Genomic DNA, 23,437 nt, shown 5'->3' on the forward strand with positions numbered 1-23,437 from the left:
TAAAATGAATTTACTAAAACTACATAACTCCATTAGTTCGCAACTCAGAATAAGCATTCAGTTTGTGTTCGGTACAACTTCAATAAGGGCAAAAGAAGAATTCTTTCTGACTTCAAAGGCACTCGAACCAGGCCATAATGACCAGATCACTCTTGGCCTTATTAGAAATGTGGAGACTGGAGATTCACAGAAAGGATTTACCTTTCCTCTGTTGGTAATCCTACAGTCAGCAACAAAGAGAAATATGCACTATGCTCTTATCTAAGTTGTTATAGAAATCATGTCTCCAAAAGGCTGGGATGTGATTAGTCTAATCAGACCAATGCAAAACCATATTTCATTCAAATGCTTAATCTCACCAGGAGAACTGCTGTCAGCACCCCATTCAAACCTATGTTTTTAGAAATTTTATTTTATTCTATATTACTTGGAGAATAACAACACTGCCACATCAGGAGTGCTATAGCACACAGATTATTCATGCAGAATGTGCTGGAACAGTTGAATACATATCAAGAAGTCTCCTGAAGACCAAGTTAAGAACTAATATGTTATCTCAGCAAACCAGAAACTATTTAGTGGCATATACTGCAAGTTTACGTTTGATTTTGCACCAACACCAATATGTGGGTGTCATAATCATGTGTTATTTATGAAGCATTTTCAGAAAAACACGGGTTCTAAATCCACATGTAGAATACAGCAGGAAAATGCTAGGCAAGACATGGTATTATGCGTTTTAATAATTCCAGACACAAGCCTATAGATTCAGTATGGGCTCCATAGTGCTTTCGTACACAATTGATTGTGAAATACATAGCTGAGAAGAGGTAAAATTTTGGCCCTATAGGCAGAAGTTCAGTGGGGAGCTTTCTGTTCAGTGATGCTATGAGACTGAATTGGTCTAACTAAATCACAGAACCTTCACATTGCAGCCTGATGCATATTAGTCAGCCAGGATAAAAACTGAGATTCCTGTCCTCAGTGTACAGTCATAGGTAAAGTCAAAGGCAACTTCCCATACTTAATCCAAAAAATAATATGTGGCCATTTTTTCTTAGGTGAAATGCAAAATAAGGGTGAAATGAACAAAGGCAGGGAGAGAACATGAATACTATAGAGGTCAAGCACTAGAACAGCAAGGAAGACTTTATAACAATTATTGTTAAACATTCCAGTGCCAACTTTTTTTCCCTTCTCAAGGTGTTTAAGGTGAGTACACAAGGATACAGAGCTTGTGCTCAGGCATCCAAATTTTCTTCTAGGTCAAATTAAGCTAATGTAATAAAGTATGGAAAACCACTGATGGATCTTGGCTGAAGACACAGATGTCAAACTTTCTTTAGATAACAGAAACACTGCTTGACAGAGAAAGGTGTTTGTTAGTGACTTTCCATCTACTACAAAGCACCTTGAGTTGTCTTGGCACAGTGACTTGCCATATGGAGTGATGTGTGACCTGTGTTAATTTTGTTCCTATCAAGAAATTTTGTTCAATTTCCACAGCAATGTTGTGATGGCAATTATTGACTACATATGGCAGCAGGAATACATGAAAATTTCCAGCCTTTTTAGGACATTTAGAACCAATCATAATTCCACATCTAACTCCCAAGAATTCTTTACCATTATTAGTCTCTGATATCAGAGTAAAGTAGCCTTGTGGTAACAACAATAATATTGCATCATTTCCCAGTAATGAGACAATTAACTAAGTTGCCCTTCTAAGTTTCTTTTTTCCTAATGGAAAATATTTGAATATTCAGTTGCAACTGTTATTAAGCCTTAGCAGCAGTAAATTTCCATGATGAAGACTGTTCCTCTACACTTGAGGCAACAACTATTCTAAAGGAAAACTTTGATCAGCCCTTTTTTGTATCTCGTTAATGGACAAAAGGTTTTTTCTTATTGTTTTGAGTGTTGCCTCTTTTGTCTTTTTGGTTATGAACCATCTTTTCTCTGAAGGCAAATCGATCTGTTTATATTGAATAACACTGGTCATTCTTTACAGTTCTTTGAGTAGTTTGCTTCTGTTTCCTCCATTTTCTTAGCGTCTTCTCTGCAAAACTGTGCCTTCTGTTTATCCTTGTTATTCTTCTAGCCACCCTCTTACATGATCTGAAGTGGTACAGCCTCTATTCTAGCTGCAGCAGTCTTCTCATCTACAGCCCCTAGATGCCATGAGCTTTTCTACATCATTCTGTCTCAGTGTCTACTACCTCTATTGCAGGGATTACCAAAGTGTGACTTGCAACAGTAGAGAATAGTGTGTGAAAAGCAGAAATGCTGCTTTTTTGTTAGAGAAAACAAACAGTAGCTCCTTGGGCAATGATTATTGGTCTAGCAATTGAATGCTGTTCTTTTGAAAACTCACTTCTCAGCACAGGACTGGAAGATGCAGTTGGCACCACCAAGAAAACACAACACTCTCTTCTTTCTGAAATGCCAGTAGCGAAAGCAGCTGCACATGGGAAGCTCATAAATACATAAACCTTATTTCATTTAGATTGTTTATCCTTTCACTAAGATAAATGAAATTTGGTATATTGCTTGCACAAGCAACACTAAATAGCAAATTGTAGCATCCTCTGTTTTGCAGATCAAAAAGCTAGAGTCTTAGAATCACATTATCAACATACCAGTTGACAGCTGGTGAATTTTAAATAATCATATCAACAACTATACCAGTTCTGCAACAGATCAATAATTTCTAGTTTATTTGATTCAGTACCTATCCATTTTGGTTAACATTTTTTTTTGTTTATTGTTTATATACTTTATTTGAAATATACTGTGCACTTTCACTAGTCTCTACTTTCCAGTTAGTCCAAAGACCTCTTGTTATCAAGAATATCCTTATGAAATAAATTTTTAACAGCACTACTAACACAAGCCTTATTATGCAACAAGTTATTTTTAAAGACTAATAGATATATAGCTAAACTGAGTAAGAAAAAAAGATGCATATATTACAGCAGTTTCTAAATATATATGAAGTATTTGGCCTAAATCCTGCTCTGTTACTAGCCTCAGTGCAAGTCCAGGGTCAAAATCTGACCAAGCAAAAAATGAAGTGGGGTGTTTGAATATGACTATAAATTTTCTTTTCAACAGGCTTTGTATTAATTCTTTTTCTGTTCCACTCGGGTGACTGTGGGAATGCTAAGGGAATTATCTGAAAATGAGTTTCATCTGGTCTGAAGCATACTCATTAGTACTGATGATGTGCAAGTTGTAGAGAACCCATTTTGACTTTAAAAACCTTGGCTAAAATACTCAAGGCTGAGAGACAGAAAAAGTTGAGATAAAGTTTTTGCTCACATAAATTGTAATAACACTGAAGTCAGCAGAACGGTTAGCTACATTAGCTAACCCCATTTGTTTCGAAAATATGTCCCACATGACACTATCCCACCTGTCACTGAGATTGTACATATTCATATGTACAGTGATATAAGGTATATGCCCAGTTGCAGAATAAAGAGGAAGTTGGAGAAGAAGGGAAATAATAACCTGCATCAAGCATGTGTAAGCTAAAACCCAGAATATTAAAAAAATATTCTTTTTACCTGGGCAGCTTATGAGAAAATGCCACACATTCAAACAATGTTAAAGTAGTACCTCAAATAGTATTCCCCTCCCCCACCCTCTCCCAAGTATTTAGATCTATAGAAATATCATAACACCAGTATTTTTTTTTCCCAGAACAATGTAACGTTATCCAACACCCCAGGTTACAACTGAAGGTCTACTTTAGCAATACTCCTGTGTACAGTGTTTAATACTATTACAAAAGAGAACTAAGGCTACAGAAGCTGAAATATTTTCAACATTTTGATTATATAAGCTAATAAAGATTCTCCTTCCAGACCTAGGATCCCTGAAGTCAATAGTTTCAAAGTTGTTTTTCACTTTCCATATTAAAAAAAAATTAGCAATCAATAGACGTCAAAAGATTTTCTTCACCAAATGTTTTTAAAGAACTCCCCGCCCCTGCCCCCACCCCCCTTTTTCTTCTTCTGAAGGACACCTAACATTGGAAAACTGTAATAATCACAGCTTCATGTATCTGCAATTTCACCTGAATTTAAAACATGGAATCATGCACAGAGGAAACATACATGGTTACATATATTTGCTACAGATAACCACGTTTCCTTTCCCTCCTAAGGTTTGTTACTTGCTGTTATGGAATCCCATTTTAAATAAGGCTCTGATCCAACCAAGTACTCATATCCTTGTCCTACATCCAAGATTTATAGTGCAGTAGGAGATATATTTAAAACATGTTGCCTTTATGTGATTTATATTTGTGCATGTCATTGAATCATAAGAGCTATTAAGTCTTCAGGGCAGGAATCATCTCTTGTATCACATTTATTCAGTAGACACACAGTCCTAAATGAAGTTTCAGTTATACTGAAAAAACCAATATTAATAATCAATAACAATAATTCTTTTCTAGCTTTATATTGTGCAATAACATCTGCAGCAGGTGCTGAACATAAGTCCGTTTTCTGCAATTCTTCAAGTTTTGTGCTACCAAAATTAGGAAGAGTTATTATAACAGATCAGGAACTCTACTTAGCTCGATATTTACAATCCTTTAAATCTCAATTTAAGTGCAATCCTGAAAAAAAAGGGAATTGGAAGGAAGAATAGCTTGATTTTATCTTTTCATCTCTTTCTACTTCCATCCAAGGTTTTTTGAAGAAATCTCGTGTTTTCCTGTGATAAAAGTGTAATGAATTCTATTCTATGGTTTCCTATCTTCTCTACAGTTCAGTACAGTTAGATTAATACTGTTATGAATGGAGTAGGACTGTTTTGTAGCTCCCTCTGGAACTTAAAAAGGAAAATTGGACAACTTGGCAAAGCTCATTTGCACTCAGCAGCTTGATTAAAATCTATCTCAGGATAAAAAAGAAAATAATGTGAAACAAGTACTAGGAGAACAGACTGTCTTGCATAGGAGTGGGCTGTCCCCAGCATCAACTGCTTGCTTGAATATACCTCAAAAGAATATAATTCACTAACCAAATTGTCAATGCTATTTATTCAATGCAGCAAGTTAACACACTGGAGTTTTCACTTTTATAGTGATGATGATTTCAAAACCTAAAAATAAAAAAATTAAAAAAAAAAAAAAGAGAAAACCACCAAGCAAGACACCTCACAGATAAAGCTATTAAAAATTAGACTTCTACCAAAATTTACCAGACTGCTACTAACTGCATAGTTAGTGCCAATACTTCCTGAACAGTGGGGAGAAAGCAATGGTTGCCACAGCTCCCACTACATACTAACTATTAGGAGAAGTTGGCTTCTCAGTGATGGTGACTGTTGCACACCCACTGACTACAATACAAAGAGCTTCTAAATAGTGATTGTTGTGTAGAAGGCCATATTAATATTTCATGAGATCATAGATCATTAATGCATATTTAAGATCCCTTTTGGCTACAAAAACAAAAGACAACCAGTGTGGGAAAGTAATAGCATGAGCTCCATGAGATCACCTAAGCTGCATTCATACTATGTTGGTTTCCAACTGGACAGGATTAGGCTTGCAGCATCTGGCTGCTGTCAGCGCTTTAAGTATCTCACCGAATGCAGCAAAAGGTTTCATAATAAATCAGCCATTGGAATAAATGATGAAATGGCAACCAAGTGACCACTGACTCCTAGCACTACTGATAAAGTATAATTGTAGAATGAACCCTGAAATTTTTGCTATAAATTATTTATTCATGCTAGAATACTTTTCTTCCTGCAGTATGTTGCCATTCATAAGCTTTGGCAAGAATCTGTGAGAAATATTTGACAAGGAGACATCCAGTTATTTATTAGCCACATCAATGTTATTTTCTATTCCCCCAAAAGTAAGAATATGTTGAAAAAGCACCATGTGAAATCTTGAGTGTCTACTGAACCTGCTTAAACACGGATTTCAAGGTATGTCACAAACCTAATATCTACATTTCACAGATAAATAGTCCGAAATTATATGGGTTTCCTGAACACATGCACGAAGCCCATAGCTGAACAGGAATTGTATTGACTAGTTCTCCCCCTAGGTATAAAAAAAGCATGTATAAGGTTTTGAAATTTTGTTACTACAATTCCTAGAAACAAACAATTCTAAAACTGGTCATTGGATCTCTAAAACAAGAGATAGTTACTAAACTATTAATTTACTATTGGACAATTTCTCTTCTGGATTTGTTAATGGAACTTTTGTTAAAGATGTCATCAGCATTTAAAGTGTTTATTCCAACAAATAAATAAATCTAACCACAACTATGAAACATCACTACTCAGATGGAACAACATAAAATTAATGTTTGGAAAAGGACTTTTAAAAAAAAAAAGGAACAGCTGTAATTACTCTTCCAGCTTTAGATTATTAATGCCAACTGGCTTTTTATGCTGAGAGTTAAGCAGTCACCCAACTTGTAGTTTTTATTCTATTTGTCATACACCTAGTTTATTAATTCAGTATTCAAATTTTGTTGACTTGAGAATTTGAACTGCACTTTACAGATATTGGACTACCCTGTCCACTCCAGTCTTTTTTGTAATTTCATCAATAGGTCACCAGCTCCATGGCTTCTTGACTTTCTACACTAACTGGCCACAATTATAAGCAAACTACAAAACAGCATAGAATCCAAACAGCTTAGGAACATAAGTGTTAATTTATTTCTTCATTTCTTTCCTACACACAATTATAGATAGAAAATATATAGTATATTTATGTGAATAACAATCTGGAGGGTTCTTATTTAGTATATAGAAGAGCAACACATACAAATTAATAGATATAAAATTACTGTTAAGCATACAATAAGAGGTAGCTAAACTGCTCATCTTCTGCCAACAGACAGTGGCTAACTTAACTGATTACAGCTTTCTCTAAGCCACATTTTTACTGCTTAATTTTTTTGTCACAAACTGAGTGATAAAAGTAAGTTAATTTTTTGCAATATACTTAGAAATTAGCATTAGCACTGATATACGAAAAATACTGGAGGAAAAAAACATAATATGAAAAATCAAATATTTACAAAAATACTCAAAATGCTTAATGATATTATTCCTTTTTCCATGGACTCCAAAATACCAAACAGAAACACTAAGGCTTTGTTCTTTTCACCTCATACTTCAGCCTTTTCAACAACTACTTTTTGCAGTTTGTGTCCATTCCGGTTTGTTACATTCTCCCTGTTTCCTCCTTGGGCATTTTTGCCCTGTAGGCAGCAGGCAAAATACTATGGGCTTACATTCAATATGACTGAAGTCCTGGTTGTTGTACATTACACTGAACTTTTGCTACCAATTACCAAACGTGTTCCTACTACCGAAAGCATGAAACAAGATCCCATGCTTATCTGGTTTTGGTAATATGCATATAATGTTGTATTATATAACAAGATCGTTCTAAACAATTTAAATTCTCACAATATCCCACTTTCTCAAGTAGGGAGAAAAAGTTGCCAGGTAAAAGCAATGCAGCAAGCAGCAACTACTTCTTAAATGGCTGCTTTAAAACTGCAACCCTCTCTAACAAATTTCAGTGGCACATTCAGAAAGCTATTTTGGAGAAAATATCCCTATCAAAGCAAAGTCTTACCTTAGCAAGGAATAATAAGCCACAACAGAAGGTACACCAGTGGAGAAGCTGCTTATGTTTACATTAGAGATCTTGTCAGTCAGCCATGTAAGAACAAAACTTCTATTTTTCTTTCCAGGATTTCCAGGAGAGAAGGGTGTGATTTATCACACATATACATCAATCTCAATGGTTCTGGGTGTGTAGAACTCACTGGACACACAGGGTGTGTCATGTGTCTGCACATCTGGGGTAAGATTGATATGCATATGTGCAGTACAATTGGTCCAAAATTTTAACTGAACCGCCAGACAAATGGCCAAAGTCCTGAAACTCTGTTCTAGCAACATTTGTAGGCAGAAAGAAGAGGTCCAAATATGAGAAAACCTTCTATCACATGCTAAGATAGTGTCATTTACTTAAGTTTTTTCTGATGTGTTCAGATCATCTCAATGTTTTCCAGATAACACACATGCATGGGATGTATGAAACAAGTTTTAAATAATGTTGATCTTTCACTGTTCTTTCATTTCTATGCAATAGACAGGATGAAATAAATAAAATTATTTTTTAAATATGCTTTTGGCAGGGTTAAATCAAGACAAGAGAGCTTATAACTTTCATGCTAGCTTAAAATATCTCTAATTATTGATACATTGTATGTGAGATAATTATACAACGATTATCAAAAGCAGATTTCAGGATTCCGAAACAGGAATAGAGCTTCTTCATGATACATACTGACATGCTTCTATACAGATGTACCTACAAACATACATACATAATGAAAGGACTAATATAACTTGCTCATTTGAATTAGACTATAACCACTGGAAAGTTCTCAGAGTAAAAAAAAATGAGCAAATTAGAAAATAAGAAAAAATATCTCAGGCAATAAGAAAATTACTCACCATTCTATCTAAAGGTCAAGTCAAAAAGGAATTGATTAATGTTTGCTCCTTCAGATATCTGTAGTACATCAGTTACAACTCGTCCTCTTTATGCATTTTATTTTTCTTACATTAATCACCAAATCAGTCAGTAATAAAGCTGTCAGTGAAGTCTTCAGAAATGGAAGATGACCGAAAATAAAAGCTTGATTGATTTCATTTTTATTTAGTTAAGCATTTTGAATAAAGGTAAATTTGTCAAAAAAATATTGGGGGGGGGGAGGGGGATTCTTTTATGAAAGTCTGCCCCTAAGGCAAGCTACAATAGTCTAGCACTATATTTGTAAATGCTCCCAAACTGTCTGAACAGTCCAGAGATCCTGTCTAAAGCTGCAATTTGTGGCTCTTCAATATCATGAAGACTAACCAGTTTTAGTTGTGTTTATTGTAATGCTTATATTGACTGAGAATCATGGCAGTTGAAACTGTTTCTTATTTTTCTTTACTCTGCCCAGCAATGTTACTCGACAAATCTTTGGATGAATCTCAAGTCAAGGTAGAAAAGTCAATTCTAAAATCTCACAGTTTTTATAGATCTGCCTAGCTATTATACTCTAAGTATAGACAGGATTCTCATAGTAATATTTAACACTTAATGATCTTAGTGAGGTCTTATATTCTGCAAACATTAAAAGGGTTTGAACCTGATAATTGTTGCATTACTCTAAAACATGCAAGTGATTTGAGTGGACACAAGACAAACAAGAAATAAACTCTCTTATAATATAGTGGATGCATGTGGATGTTACTTCAGTACTCAGGTTTACAGGTCCCTGAAACGAAAACATTTTCTTACTGTCAAGACGGTCGAACTGTCTTCTCTGGTGCTAAATGGAAGATCAAGCATAACCTCCATATCAGTCTGATAGTCCTAGGATATGGCTTACAACTATGGGAGGTGGTAAGCACAGTAATTGCTGGAATAAAATAACACATATCAATATATTCTGAAATATCTAAAGAAGAGTCTGTTTTGGCTGCAGACACGCTAGTAGAGAGCTGTGTAAGTCGGAATAACTAGTTCTGGTGAATGCCATTCAGTTTTGCTGAAAGTAGAAGAATTAATGAATGCTTATAGAAATGTGTGTGCCTGAACATATTATGGCTATTAAATCTGATTATCACTATTAAGAAGCTAGTTTTTAATTGTGTTAATTGTTTATTTCTTAATGTCTTTAAAAAAAAAAAAAATCAGAATTTGTAAGTTACTAAATGCAACACAGTAGAGTTTTTATGAGATTTCCCTCTAAAATCGTGGGGCAGATTCTACATTACTTGGCACCACACTATCATTTGCTCCACTGCAAAATTATTCCAATGACCACTGTGATGACTGGCATCAATGCAAGCCCTTTAAGCTCTGGAGTAAACAAACAGAGTAACAGCAAATTTAGCACAGTGTGCTCTACTGACAAGCCACAATAATTTCCTACCAAAGCTCAAGCTTCTTAAAGAAAATAATCCAGTATCTCCTGAGGCCAGTGCAATCTCTCAGTTTACACTATGTTGTACTGGAACATACTCTAAGCCACAGAGACAGGCATTAAATCTACTGCTTTAAAACACTGCATTCATTCAAAGAGGTTCATTAAGTAAATCTGACATATAACACTGAAAACTCTTTACATGCTGAAAACGTTTCCTTACAAATCAACAATAATAAAGAAACTCAAGCCTGATCTTAAAGCTTTTATTTTGAAACTTCAGTGAGGAATTGAGATTTAATCTCATTGAAATTGAATTAAGCGCCTTAAATTAGCAATACAAATTCAGTATTCCTGAGTTCTCATGAATCTAAGTGACAGGTGAAGAAAGACCTCCAGCTCAGACACACAGAGTACTTGATCAAGACAGAATTGAACACAGCTCACTCATATTTAAAACATTCTTTCATATATTTTTAATAAAACAACTGATACAAATTCAAAACCAACTTCATAAATCAAACATTATTCAATGTATGAGGCTTCAAGGTTTCCCCTGTTATGGCTGTGAGCATGCCTGTCTCTGAGACAAGGGTTTTGCACTTGAATGCTTGAGGTTTTATGAAAGGTTTATTGGATTTCATAGTCCCTTAAGGGGAAACCCTTTAAATGTCTTTGCAATTATAAGTCTAATAACAATTTCAGCTCTTGGACAGAGCCTTGACTTGACAAAGATAAGGAACTGGAAGTTGCTCAGTCAATACAAAGCTATTAATCTCTGTCACCCCACTGTCATTGTGGGTCAGGGAAACAATGTAGTTTCTTGACCTACGTGAAGTCACGTAGTGATTTTATTCAGGGTGTCAGCATTCATCAGGGCAGATTTTGTCACATCCTGACTCACTTGAAGAGCTCCCAGTTCTTTATCTTGACTGCATTGACATCCTTCAGATACCAGTAGTTTGTTTCAGTCTCTGCTTATTATTATTATTTAGCACTTACTCATGTGTAAAAGCCTCTAAGAATAAAGTTTTGAGTTGGAATACAGGCAGTTTCATCACTGCCTTCTGTGCCCTCAGAGAAGGACAGCTTTAAGCTGCCAAATGTTATACATGCTTGCATATTCAAATGAAGGTTAATTTTTATCATCTTCAGTAAAATTAGATTATTATTTTTCCTTAGTGGTGTGCTTTTTAATGTCATCCTTCATTGATCTTGAAAGAGTGTGAGAAAGTTGATCAAACTCTTAGCAAATTATCCAGCCAGTTTTAGCATTCATGAACTAGAAATTCACTAGTGTGGATTTGTCTTAAATAAGCCAAATTTAGCTTTATTTGTTGGTTAGCATATCCATGCTATATGAGAAGTCACCATACAGATTAGTTAATGAACCTATTCTGGAGTCTTTGTGAGCAAAAGACCCTTTATTTTCTTCCACAAGACTTTGAAGCAGTCTACAGTATCATAGTTTAATGGACGTATACCAGTAACAATGTGCTTACGTAAATATTAGGACTTCATTATATATCACATACAAACAGCAAATTGATGTAAAACAAGTAATATAACCAGTACATACAGAATAACTGCACTCAAACTTTCCATAAATATTTGCTAAAGGTATTACTAAATAATGAAAATGTGTAACACAGCAAAAGCTAATTAAATTATGAGTAAAATAATGTATGAATGATGATTAGATGGGTTATATTAACTGCCAAACAGCAATTTACGATATTATGCTAAACATATGTATAAATACTAGCAAAACCTCACAAAATTTAGAAATCTTCTAAACAAAATACTTAACAGTATTCTTGTACTACACTAGAGGTAAAGTAACTTCACTGACAGCAAAGCTATTCTAGAATTTCTCTGAATAAATAAGATTTTCGAAGTGAAATTACATTCTACCAAATATGCAATGTTGATCATTTTTTATTGAATATGGATGATACAGTAAAACTGCAAGGGATTGAGGTTTTATTCCTTTGGGTGGTTTTTTGTGTGTGTTTTGGGGTTTTGGCGCTCTTTTGGGTTTTTTTGTTTCTTTTGGGGTTTTGGGGGGTTTCTTGTTTGGTTGTGGGTTTGGTCTTTTTTTCAGTGAGCAATTTGAATGCAAGGAACTACATGAGAAAACTAATTTGATCTTCAAATAAGCCACTATGTAAATTGACACTTAGGTCAGGTAAAATGTATCAGCAGCAATAGACCCCAACTATTAAAGGCCTAGTTACAAATGTTAGGACAAATAATTCACCAAAAAATGAGTATACATCTATGTATTCACACCTGAATCTTTGTGTTGTGTAGGTAAATATGAAGTTCCCATTCAAGTCTAAAAAATATTGAAGCAATCAGTTATATTTCTTTCAGATAGTCTAGGAGTTTTCCATCAACTTTTTCCTTTTTTTAATCTCTTCTTCCTCACTTTTCTATTTGTCCCTTTATAACATTCCCCTCTTTATCCTGCTACCCTTGCATCTGTCTCTACTCTCCATCTCTTTTGCTGAACAGGTTGCAGAGCGAGATATATAACTTTCAAATACTCCTGCTGAAATTGGCTGCAATCAGCCTGCTGGTCTTACACTTGTTGAGTCATCCTGCTTTTTTAGATGTAGTCCTTCCAGTGTACGAGACTGACAGAGGCAGTGCTCGTTCAGCAAAGTCAACATGAATAAAGGTGAGAGTAGGCAGCTGCAAAAAAAGGCTAAGAATTAGCTTCAAATGAAACTTTTGGCTGTTTGTTCTCTGTAGGCTTCGAAGTGTGAAGGTTTTTAAGTTGTTTTACAAAGCAAATTCAACTGGTTGAGAAAAGTAGTTCCATTACTTTCTCTTTTTAGACTGGACAATCCTAAAAATCAACTCACAAGATGTTCATTAGAGTGTCTTCTGGTGGCTACGGAAATTGAAGTGAATAAGGAAACTGAATCCATGTATCATTTGTTGTCTTCTAGATTTAATCCTGTCAAGACAAGAATATATTCTTATTGAAGTCTCCCTCCTTCTTTCAATCTTTCTGTTGTCTTTACCTTTTTCTTTTCAGTTCCATTAGTCACTTTTTCTAGTATTACAGCCATTACTAAAGAGAAATACGACTCCTTACCTCATAACACAACTTACATATTGCGTATTTGCTCTGAATTTTCATAACCCTTTAAGCCAAAGACCTTCTCACTATTGTCTGCATGTATATATGTGCATGTAAGTATTTATGCATGCACATGTGCAGCATCTGTCATAAGCAGCCCTCAAGTACTCAGGGCTGTTGATACACAATAACAACAAAAACACCACCACCACAGAGACTATTACCAATTATAGAGCCAATTATTATATCATTCATTCTGTTATCTCACACTATTTAATTAATACTTTCTTATCAAAACAAGCCAGTACTTTTCATCCTTCTGGACCAATGCCAGCACTACATTGCAGTTTGACCAAGCGTACTGCAAAATGTATACACTTTCTGATGCCCTGGTACACTGTGCACAGCTGCCATTTTTTAATCTCTCCCAATGCAAATTAGAGGCAATTGGCAGGAGGATGAAAACTGATTTTAGGCAGAAAACTTTTGGTACAATAGGTGATCTCATTATTACAAGTTTCACATTTTCTTCTCTTTCTTTCAGTTTCCCCATTCTTGAGTTCTGCTTGTTAGTTTCTTTCCAATACTTCACAAAATTATATTCTTGGATACGTTCAAAATTTATTTCTCATTCTAACAACAAAACATCTAAAGTTTTGGGGTTTGCTTTTGGCTTTTTTTTCCCTGTCTTTGTTCATTCTCTTAATTGGTATTTATCTGCATTCCATCTCACATGGCCAAAGCAGTTTTGCCTACAGTACTCTAGGTTTGCTGAGAAAGTTGGTTAATATCACACTGTCAATCAGGAATGAAGTATGCATTTATGGCTACTTACCCTGCTAGAAGTCACTCAGGTTCGTGGTAAGGACATAATTCAGTATGCAATCTAGAAATGCCTGTTACCAACTTCATGACCCTTTTTCTGGGCAGCCAGATGATGCATTAAATATTTCCTCCTTACTTACTCTTCACCTTTTGCATCACTATTAAAACAATGAAAGAATTCATCCCATATCAAATACAAATGCTTTTACCTCATTTGAGCCAGTCTAGATCCATAGGATCCAAAAATTCTGAAATAGTTTATTCTTCTGGTTGTTTTACACTGCTTTCCAGTCCCAATTGTTCTTAAAATGTCACTTGCAAGTTTCTGCCTCATTATAAAAGAAATTTGAAATAACAATACCTCAAGTTTCATATATGGCAATTCTTGAATTCTGATGCTCCTTCTTTCACTCTCCCTATCTTAAAACCAAGTACTTAATCTTTCTGCTTCAGTTTTATCTTGCTAGACAATGATGTGTTTGTAGTGAACAATTATTGATTGTGAGACACTTAGCACCTAGAATCAGTGTTCTGAATACCTAAAATCTGTATAAAAGCTATGTAGGATCAGTACTCTTGTTGAGGTGTGGCAGTTTGAAAAACTCAACAGTATGTGACAATTTAAACAAAAATAGGCCTGTGTGATAATCTACAAATGACCCAGCACAGAAGCTATTCAAATATTCATATGATTTAAGATAATTTTTTTTTTCATTTGGCACAAGGAAATTGTCTTTGTTTTAATGGATGTTTAATTTCTCATTCTTTCCGGCTAGATCATATTTAAATATTAAGCGAAAAATGCTTTAAGAGCGTAGTCTCTGTAAAAATTTCAATATCTGATCATTTGAATTTAAGTATGTGTTAGTGACTCTGGCACTACCATGTCTCACTGTGTAATTTTTTCACTTATAATTTATACCATAAAAGCTAGATTGCACTGAAAACCCTTCTCCCTTGTATTGAATAGAAGAGGCATATCCAGAGGTGCTTTCTGAGCTGCAAAAGCTGTAAATCAGTGGAGCTGCAGCGTGTGGAACAATGCATCTCTTTCAAACTGCCTTTCAGAAAAAATTGCTCCATCTGCTTGCTACTTGGTAATAAATAAACAAGATCAGAATAAAATGGATTTTAAAATAATTGAGATTGCATTACACAGAAAGATTTTGTAAGTATTTCCATGTTGTTTTGACATGACTGTTACAAATCAGCATTTCCCATAGTGTTTCCTTTGCACATGCTCTCTGGTGCAACATCACTTCCCATTACATTTTAAATTTGCTTTAAGAGAGTTCAATAAGTTATTAGTGATTTATAGTGAAGAACAAAGCCAAATATTTCTCATTAAATCTACAGTTTACTTTAACTATGCCTCACTTGATTTTGAATAGTCTTCCCTTGAGAATTTCGAAATTAGTATTTGTGCTAACTCTTTTACAAAAACTTGCGGTCAATGCGACAGAGTAATGAAAGGATTTGAAAGATGCAGTGCTTCATCTACAAGGTGGCCCAGTAAGATAATATCACAGCAAACCTTTGTTTGACAAAGGGGATGGAGCAGTTCCAGAGTTTAGAAGCATGGAGAGGATGAAAGGTTTTTCTTCGTGAAGTCACAACTAAAACTGAAAATTAGCGAGTTCCCCACACCAATATATATCTAGAAAAGGGAAAATAATCACTAACAAAAAAAACCAAAAGCTTTTTCATTCTAATGTAATGCAAATTAGTAAAAAATGGAAAAGTAAATGTAAAGCAAAATGTCAACAATTTCAAAGCTTCCTTTATTCTTTCTTTGAAATCAAGTTCTGGAACAAAAAAAGGCCTTGGTTTTATGAAGCTTTTCAAATGCAACAGAACCATGCAGCCTACAATAGCATAATTTTAACGTATTTGTGTTCTGGTTTGTGGTAGTTTTATTTTAAAACTCAGATAGCAGTTATACTAGGCACTGCACATATGTATTTACAACGTATGTATAAGTCAGCCCACACAGAGGAAAGACAAAGTGTTTTAAGACCGACTTTTACAGATGACATAATAACTTTGTCATGTTAGCAGTTCAGAGGATACCAGAAACTGATCTTGGGTGAGCAGATTCCCACTCCAGTGCCTTAAATAAGCCTCTTGTTCTCTAGCTCAATAAAAATCACAAATGCAAAATTAAATTATATTTCTTAACAACTATCAGAATTTTGGGAAACAATATTAACCTTATAAATCCTGAAAAGAATTCTGTCTCAATGAAGCAAATTTAAACATCTGCATTTGGTAGGATTTTCCCTTTATTGTGTAGTGAAAGCTAAACAGAAAAGTCAACCTAGTGATTTTTTTTCATTATTTCTGGTAGGTTAGAATCTAAAAATTTCAGTTTAAAGGTAATTATAACTATTGTGCTGGGCAGTCTACTAACAAATATACAGTGCTTTGTTCCTTCCCTCAGTGAGACTGTAACTATTGCTCCTTATAAACTGCAGTAGCTACTGGGAGACTAATGAAATAAGGTGTGGTTTTGCAAAAATCAGGGTCAGAGCTAGGGATCTGTTGTGCCAGAACAGACTGAAGACCAATTTCTTGTTTGCATTATGTCAAGAGATATCTTTACAACAATCCACATATCTTCCCCCCCATTTCTAAATATAGCTACTTCTGAGTGCTGTAAATGAAATTGTCAGCCCCTGTAAAAGACCCATTTGCAGTATCAGAACGTTCTAGCTTTTCACAGCAACTTATTCACACTTCTTTTAGTTTACTTCATCCAAGTCTTATAGCCAGTGGGAAATTAATTATGTTTGGATTAGGCCAATAGTAATTTCTAAGCAGCGTTTAATATTTCACTGATGAAATTGTGTCAGATATTGGTATTACAAGGAGGGATTTACACAGTGGAAAAAAGGCCTTGAGGGAAGTGGTAACATGTCAAGGTATAGCCACAGCAGGAGTAAGTAGAATTCTACCATGTTTAAGTTTTGAGCTTCTAGAGTTTCACAGCTCTCATAAATAGGATTGTATTTAGGTTTATTCAAAAATCATGGTATGATACAACATAGATTTGATCTCATTCAGGGATAAACCATTCTAGAGTGAAAAATTATTATGCATTAACTATCCTTATATAGCTGCTGAAAGCATTTGCTTTTCATCTCATTTTTCATTAGTCACCTTACTGCAGATCTGTGGGTGTAATAACCATAAAAACAATCATAATGTCCTATTGTATACTATTACTGAAATGTAACATGACTGTTTAGATTCAGTTTACTACTTGACCATTGGATCTGGAAGCTGCTGCTGTGAACAGCAATGCATTTTTGTATTTATGCATGGGAAATTCCAGCACTCGAGTCCTGTATCACAGGAATTAAAAAAAAGGTCTTAAAAATTAGTAAGGGTGGCCAGGCATGAAAATAGATTTCCTTCTTTCAAACAGAAGTTATCTACAGAACACCCCTACAATCAGGAACACAAAATGTGTAATTAAAGTTCTGAACAGAACTTTCCTCTATGTTAAGACATTTACTGTAAATAACCGAATATAGCCGATTCACAAAAGATCTTTTGTTATCTTAGTTGCCAGATTTACTGTTCTGAAAACATAGATAAGTCTTTCACTGAAGGTTCAGAGATAGTAATGAGAGAAATAATAGGTTTGAAAATGACAATCAGGAGGAAAAGTACAAGCAGTAAAGGGACTGCTGAAGTCAAGTCAGGAAAGTAAAAACATGTTCTGAAAGGAGTAAAGTTTATAACATCAGTGAACATCATCTAGCCAGTTCTAATTCTGATAGCTCAGCTGGGGCCACAGCTACAAGGGAGGAAGGCAGAGTCATTGGAAGACAGGAACAACCCAGACAGAGTCCCACATTTGCGAAGTTCATTCATTTCACTGTTGTAATTAGCTAGCTTTAAATTAGCTTAGTTATGTTTACAGTCGCACATCTCAACTGCCTGAAAGGATGCCTGTAAATTTTAACACAACTATTGCTGATCAGTGTCATAAGTGACTGTAGCTGTCATGTGGTGGTAATGACCTCAAAGTCCTAAAGCAGACTAAGATCTAGGTAGGGAACAGGCACCGATGCCTGACTAAGAAAGAAAACACACCAATAACCCTATACTATGGTAATTACATCCTCAAAGATGTGATAATTTCAAACTCAGACTCTGAAACAAATCCTCCTTTGCATTTATAAGTAGATGTAGTCACATCGTGTCCATGTTTGGAGTCTGTACTATTTTGGATACATAGAGATATTTTCTACGAGCACGGAGCTGCATATAAATATATATAACGTGTAAGTGTAAACAAGGTACAATGACTTAGTCTGAAAAACTATTGTCTTAACTTCTGAACTCAACCTTAGCTCTAAAAGAAAGATTTCTTCTAGCAAGGAGAATGTTATGTTAGTGTTGACAGGCTAAATTCACAAACAGTGTAGGCCAAATCAACTTTGCTGATGTCAATATATCCAACTACTCAATATTGCTCATCTTTTTCTTAATTTAAGAAAAATAAAACAAAGGAAGTGGTGCTCAAAGGCATATTACAAGTTAAGTAGCGGGACAGTATTTCTCACTGGAAAAACTCATTAAAGTCACACCAGCAGATAATCTGGCAGTCAGTACCCGGTTTACCTCCTGCAAAGTCAGGGGACAAAGTTCTAACCCCATGCCTGGAAAATGCTTCTAAGAAAGTGAGTGCTGATTAATAATAGCATGGCACCTCCCTGCTTTAATGTTTGTTCAAATTATTTACTCTAATCTCTTCAAGGTTTATCTTACAATCACAAAAGTTAAACAGAAAACACTCAGAGAAATATTCAAATATACCTTCCGTATTCCTACAGCTCACTAAAGATGCATAGCCCTGAATATTGCAGAATAGCATAAAAGACTCTCTGACCTAGAACCTGAACTATTGAGATAGTCTATTATCTACTTAATTTTGTGAGCAATGTGACCTTCCATGGGAATTTTGATGTGAATATCACACAAGCAGATGCCAGGGGCTAGTCAGAGTACCACCAGTGCTAAGGAGCTTAGTTCATCGTGGCAGTGAGCTAGTGATCTATAATTTAAAGGGTCAAAAGCCTTCTGTTATTTTCTTATGGGGCTTTTCTCTTTTGATGACTATGCTAACAGACTCTGTTCTATTTATTTATTGAAATTTATGTTTATATTCCATGGGAGATGCTCGTCTATCTGCCAGCCTGTGTCAGCAGAATTATAAACCTGTCAATGACACAATATTTTAGTAGTAACCTACGTTGGCTGTAAAAAACAAATGCAAATGTTCTGACAATTACTTATATGCAATGAAAATAGTACTTTGTAACAAATAATGCTGTCAAACAATATAGTGACACTACTCATCTTTAAAACAATGAATTTATATAATCTATTTTGAATCATGTTAAGTTTTTTTGAAAGGCTTTATTTTATCTACTGCCTTAAGAAAATCACTGGCAATTTCAGATATGTCCAGAATGTGGTTAAATATGCAAGTGCCAAACAACCTTCTTAAGGCAGTTTGCAAGATTGTGCTGAAATTAAATACAGTTGACTGAGTTCAACCATAGGTGCTAACACACTGGAAATTGCCATGTCAGTATGTAGGTAGGTATTTGCATATTCAACTATAAATGGTAAAAAAGCTTGATTATATTCAAGCAGCGTATTTGCTGTAAACCATTACTTCCGTTGCCTTTCATCTTCATGGGTGAGGTTATTTACTTCATAGAATTAATTCAACTCAGTAAGAATGTAATACGGGGCGGGGGGGGGCGGGGCAGGGGGAGCAACATGTTCCTTACAGAGCCACAGTGAAAAAAATTATGTCAGGATCTTATGTCTTGGCTTTAACAGCTGGAGATGTACTACAATTTATGACCTGATGCAACCAAAAGGTATGCAGCAGACTTGTTTGGACAGTACATTTACCAATGTGTTTTGCTCTTTGTTAAGCCTTTACAATCCATGTTGCTTGTATTATCATTAGATAAGGAGTCTAAGAGATTGCAAGAGGTTGTCTAGTGTGTATTTTCTTGCCCCAAGTTTTTATGGAAGTGTGCTTTTTGCCAGTCTATTGTGTGTGTGCATGCACAATAACCAATTATTGTCCAAGTCTTCAAATTAGTTATGAAATTAATTACAGCATATTAAAACTATAAAACAGCACTTGTAATATGTGCTCATTTTATAGATAAGCTGAATTAATGTAGCCATTGCAAATTAGCTCTATTTCAGGAGTGAAACAGATCCCATCCTTCAGTCTCTGCATGTATGAGGATTATGAAGGATTTGATTCATAATAGCCAGACTAATTATATTTACACACTAAGGGCATTCTTTCATGAATTCTAGTTTCCATTCAAGAACCATATAAAATGTATAAAGTAATATCTCTTTTGTCTGCTAAATATTATAAAGGAAATATAAAAACCATATTGGGTTTGAGAATTTAAGATTAATGTTAAATCCATGTATTTGTTTTTTAATTAATGTGCCATTGAAAACCAAGATTTAACATCTTTTCTTCCATGTAAGATGCTTTACATCCTCCTAGTTAAGGTGTATTTTATAATTTTTAAGAAAATAGGAAATTTTTCCAGTTAAGTTTCTTCTCAACTTTCCCTCCTCACTCTTAAAAGTAAATAATTTGAATCCTTATTTGATATTTCCTATGGGAAGGAGGATGTTATTTAGTCAGCTACTTCCTGGTTTCAAGTTTTTATTTAAAAACCTGAAGAAGCAGTGGCCCCTATTGCAGTGAAACTTTTTTTTTGTGAAACCTTCCAACAAATGGGATTTGCGTTGTCAACTAGCAGCCACAGCTTCTCTGGGCAACCTGTTCCAGTGTCTCACCACCCTCACAGTAAAGAACCTCTTCCTAATATCTCATCTAAGTCTATCCTCTTTCAGTTTGAAACCCCTCATCCTATCACCACACCCACTGACAGAGTCCCTCCCTGTCTTCCCTGTAGGCCCCCTTTAAGTACGGGAAAGCCGCTAGCAGGTCTTACTGGAGTTTTCTCTTCTTCAGGCTGAACAACCCCAACTGTCTCAGCCTGTCCTTATAGGGGAGGTGCTCAGCCCCATGATCATCTTTGTGGCCCTCTTCTGGACCCACTCAAGGAGGTCAATTTTGGTCTTGTGCTGAGGGCTCCAGAGCTGGATGCAGTACTGCAGGTGGGGTCTCATCAGAGAAGAGTAGAGGGGAAGAATCCCCTCTCTCAACCTGCTGGCCACACTTCTTTTGAGGCAGCCCAGGATGGGATTGGCTTTCTGGGCTGCAAACGCACCTTGCTGGCTCTTATTCCGTTTTTCATCCACCAGCACCCCAAGTCCATTTCTGCAGGGCTGCTCTCGATCCACTCATCGCCCAGCCTGTAACTGTCCTTGGGATTGCCTCAACCCAGGTGCTGGACCTTGCACTTGGCTTGGTTGAACTTCATGAGGTTTGCACAGGCCCACCTCTCCCCAGGCTGTCAAGGTCCCTCTGAATGGCCTCTCTTCCTTCTAGCATGTCGACTGCACCACACAGCTTGGTGTCATCAGCAAACTTGCTGAGGGTGCACTCAATCCCACTGTCCATTTCACCGACAAAGATGTTAAACAGCACTGGTCCCAGTACCAATCCTTGAGGAACACCACTTGTCACTGGTCTCCACTCAGACATCGAGCCATTGACCATGATTCTTTGGGTGCAACCAGCTAGCCAATTCTTGATCCACTGAGTGGTCCATCCATCAAATCCATGTTTCTCCAGTTTAGAGACAAGGATGTCATGTGAAACAGTGTCAAAAGCTTTTCACAATTCCAGGTAGATGATGTCGGTTGCTTTTCCCTTATCCACCATTGCTGTAACCCCATCATAGAAGGCCACCAAATCTATCAGGCAGGATTTGCCCTTGGTGAAGCCATGTTGGCTGTCAACAATCACCTCCGTATTTTCCATGTGCTCTAACATATTTTCCAGGAGGATCCACTTCATGATCTTATCAGGCACAGAAGTGAGACTGGCTGGCCTGTAATTGTACATGCCCTAATTGGAGTTAAGATCTTTCAAAATTCTGTCTCCAGCTACAAATTCTTGAAAATTAGGCTTTGGACTCTTCAAGGACTATTTTTATTTAATAGATCCTTTTCAGAGATCCTGAACATCTATAATTCATGTTCAAGTTCACATGATCACTGGATACTCAGCATGTATGAATTACAGGCCTATACTAATTTCTAGATGTTCTGGTTATTTGTTACTGGAAAATTATGAAGTCTGCTTTTTATATTCCTTTCTTAGTCACACTTCTGTTCCTTGTGATCCCTTTAGCATTTAAACATCGGCCAAATTAATTCAGCTTACTCATTATAAAAATGTTTTGAATTACATAATATGCTCCAGAAAATCTTTTGACAACACAGACAGCCAAGGGACTGAAAGATGATAGTCTTTTACCATTTCTGAGTGATGTGGCTGCCAAAACTCACAGACTTGAGGAGGTTTGTCCTTGCCTAGATAGTCATCTATCTTCATGAAAACTGACTGTCACATGCACATGCTTCAATTTCACAGAGGAAGAACTGAAACTGTAAAACAAGAGAACCTTGGACACCCCTAAAGAGAAAAAATGTGTAAAGCTTTCAGGGCCTCACCAACAGCTAAAATTAACTCTGAATCACCCATGTGAATATATTCTGATACAAACAAACATGCCATAAGCCACAGCAATTACTATCTTCCATGGCCACCGCAACTGCAAACAAAAGTTTCTTCCCCTTACCACAGCTAAAATAAGCTACTAGAGTCTTCATTAACACAGAACAATTCTTTGTCTGCAAGGACAAACAAAGTTGTCATGCCAAACGTGGTTTGAAAGGATAAGAAAGCATTCAGCATAAGGAAACATGCATTTTTAAAGAAGGTCAGTATCATTTTATGCCACTGTTCTATGTTGAGCAAGTCTGTTCATTTTTCCATCACCCTCACAGAGAATATCAACAGCCATTAGAAGCCAGAAAGGCTAAGTGAAATGCAATGTTTTAATTGATTTGCCTTGGGAATGTTGCAAAAGCTGGTCTTGCACAATGCATGTGCTGACAGATCAGAGATTTATCTACAGAATTGGAAACTGCTTTAAAAAAGAACACACACGAACCTGATTGAAGACCCAGTATTAGCTTATTAAACAATATAAATGAAGGAAGGATGCATTCACAGCTGATTTGCTATCTCCATCTGGGATCCTTTTAGGCTGATAGAAGTAGCATATTATTGAATAACAGAATTCAGGCAGAATTTGAAGGAATGCAAGGAGAATCATTATTGCTCTGTACAGAAAATAAATGTATTTATTTCCAGACTCTTTAATTTTCTAACATTTTGAGAGCAAACAGCAAGCTCCATGTTGGAAATACAGGTATTTTTAATTTGAGGAAATGCAAAACCGATCATTTATTGCCCTGCTACAAGTGATGATCTTAATATTGGAGTCAGAGCAAGGACAGCAAAGACTTTTGATACTGTATGCACAGTATCTAA

Source organism: Leptosomus discolor, chromosome 8, assembly GCF_034619465.1.
Source record: "Leptosomus discolor isolate bLepDis1 chromosome 8, bLepDis1.hap2, whole genome shotgun sequence".
In the NCBI taxonomy this organism is placed as follows: Eukaryota; Metazoa; Chordata; class Aves; order Leptosomiformes; family Leptosomidae; genus Leptosomus; species Leptosomus discolor.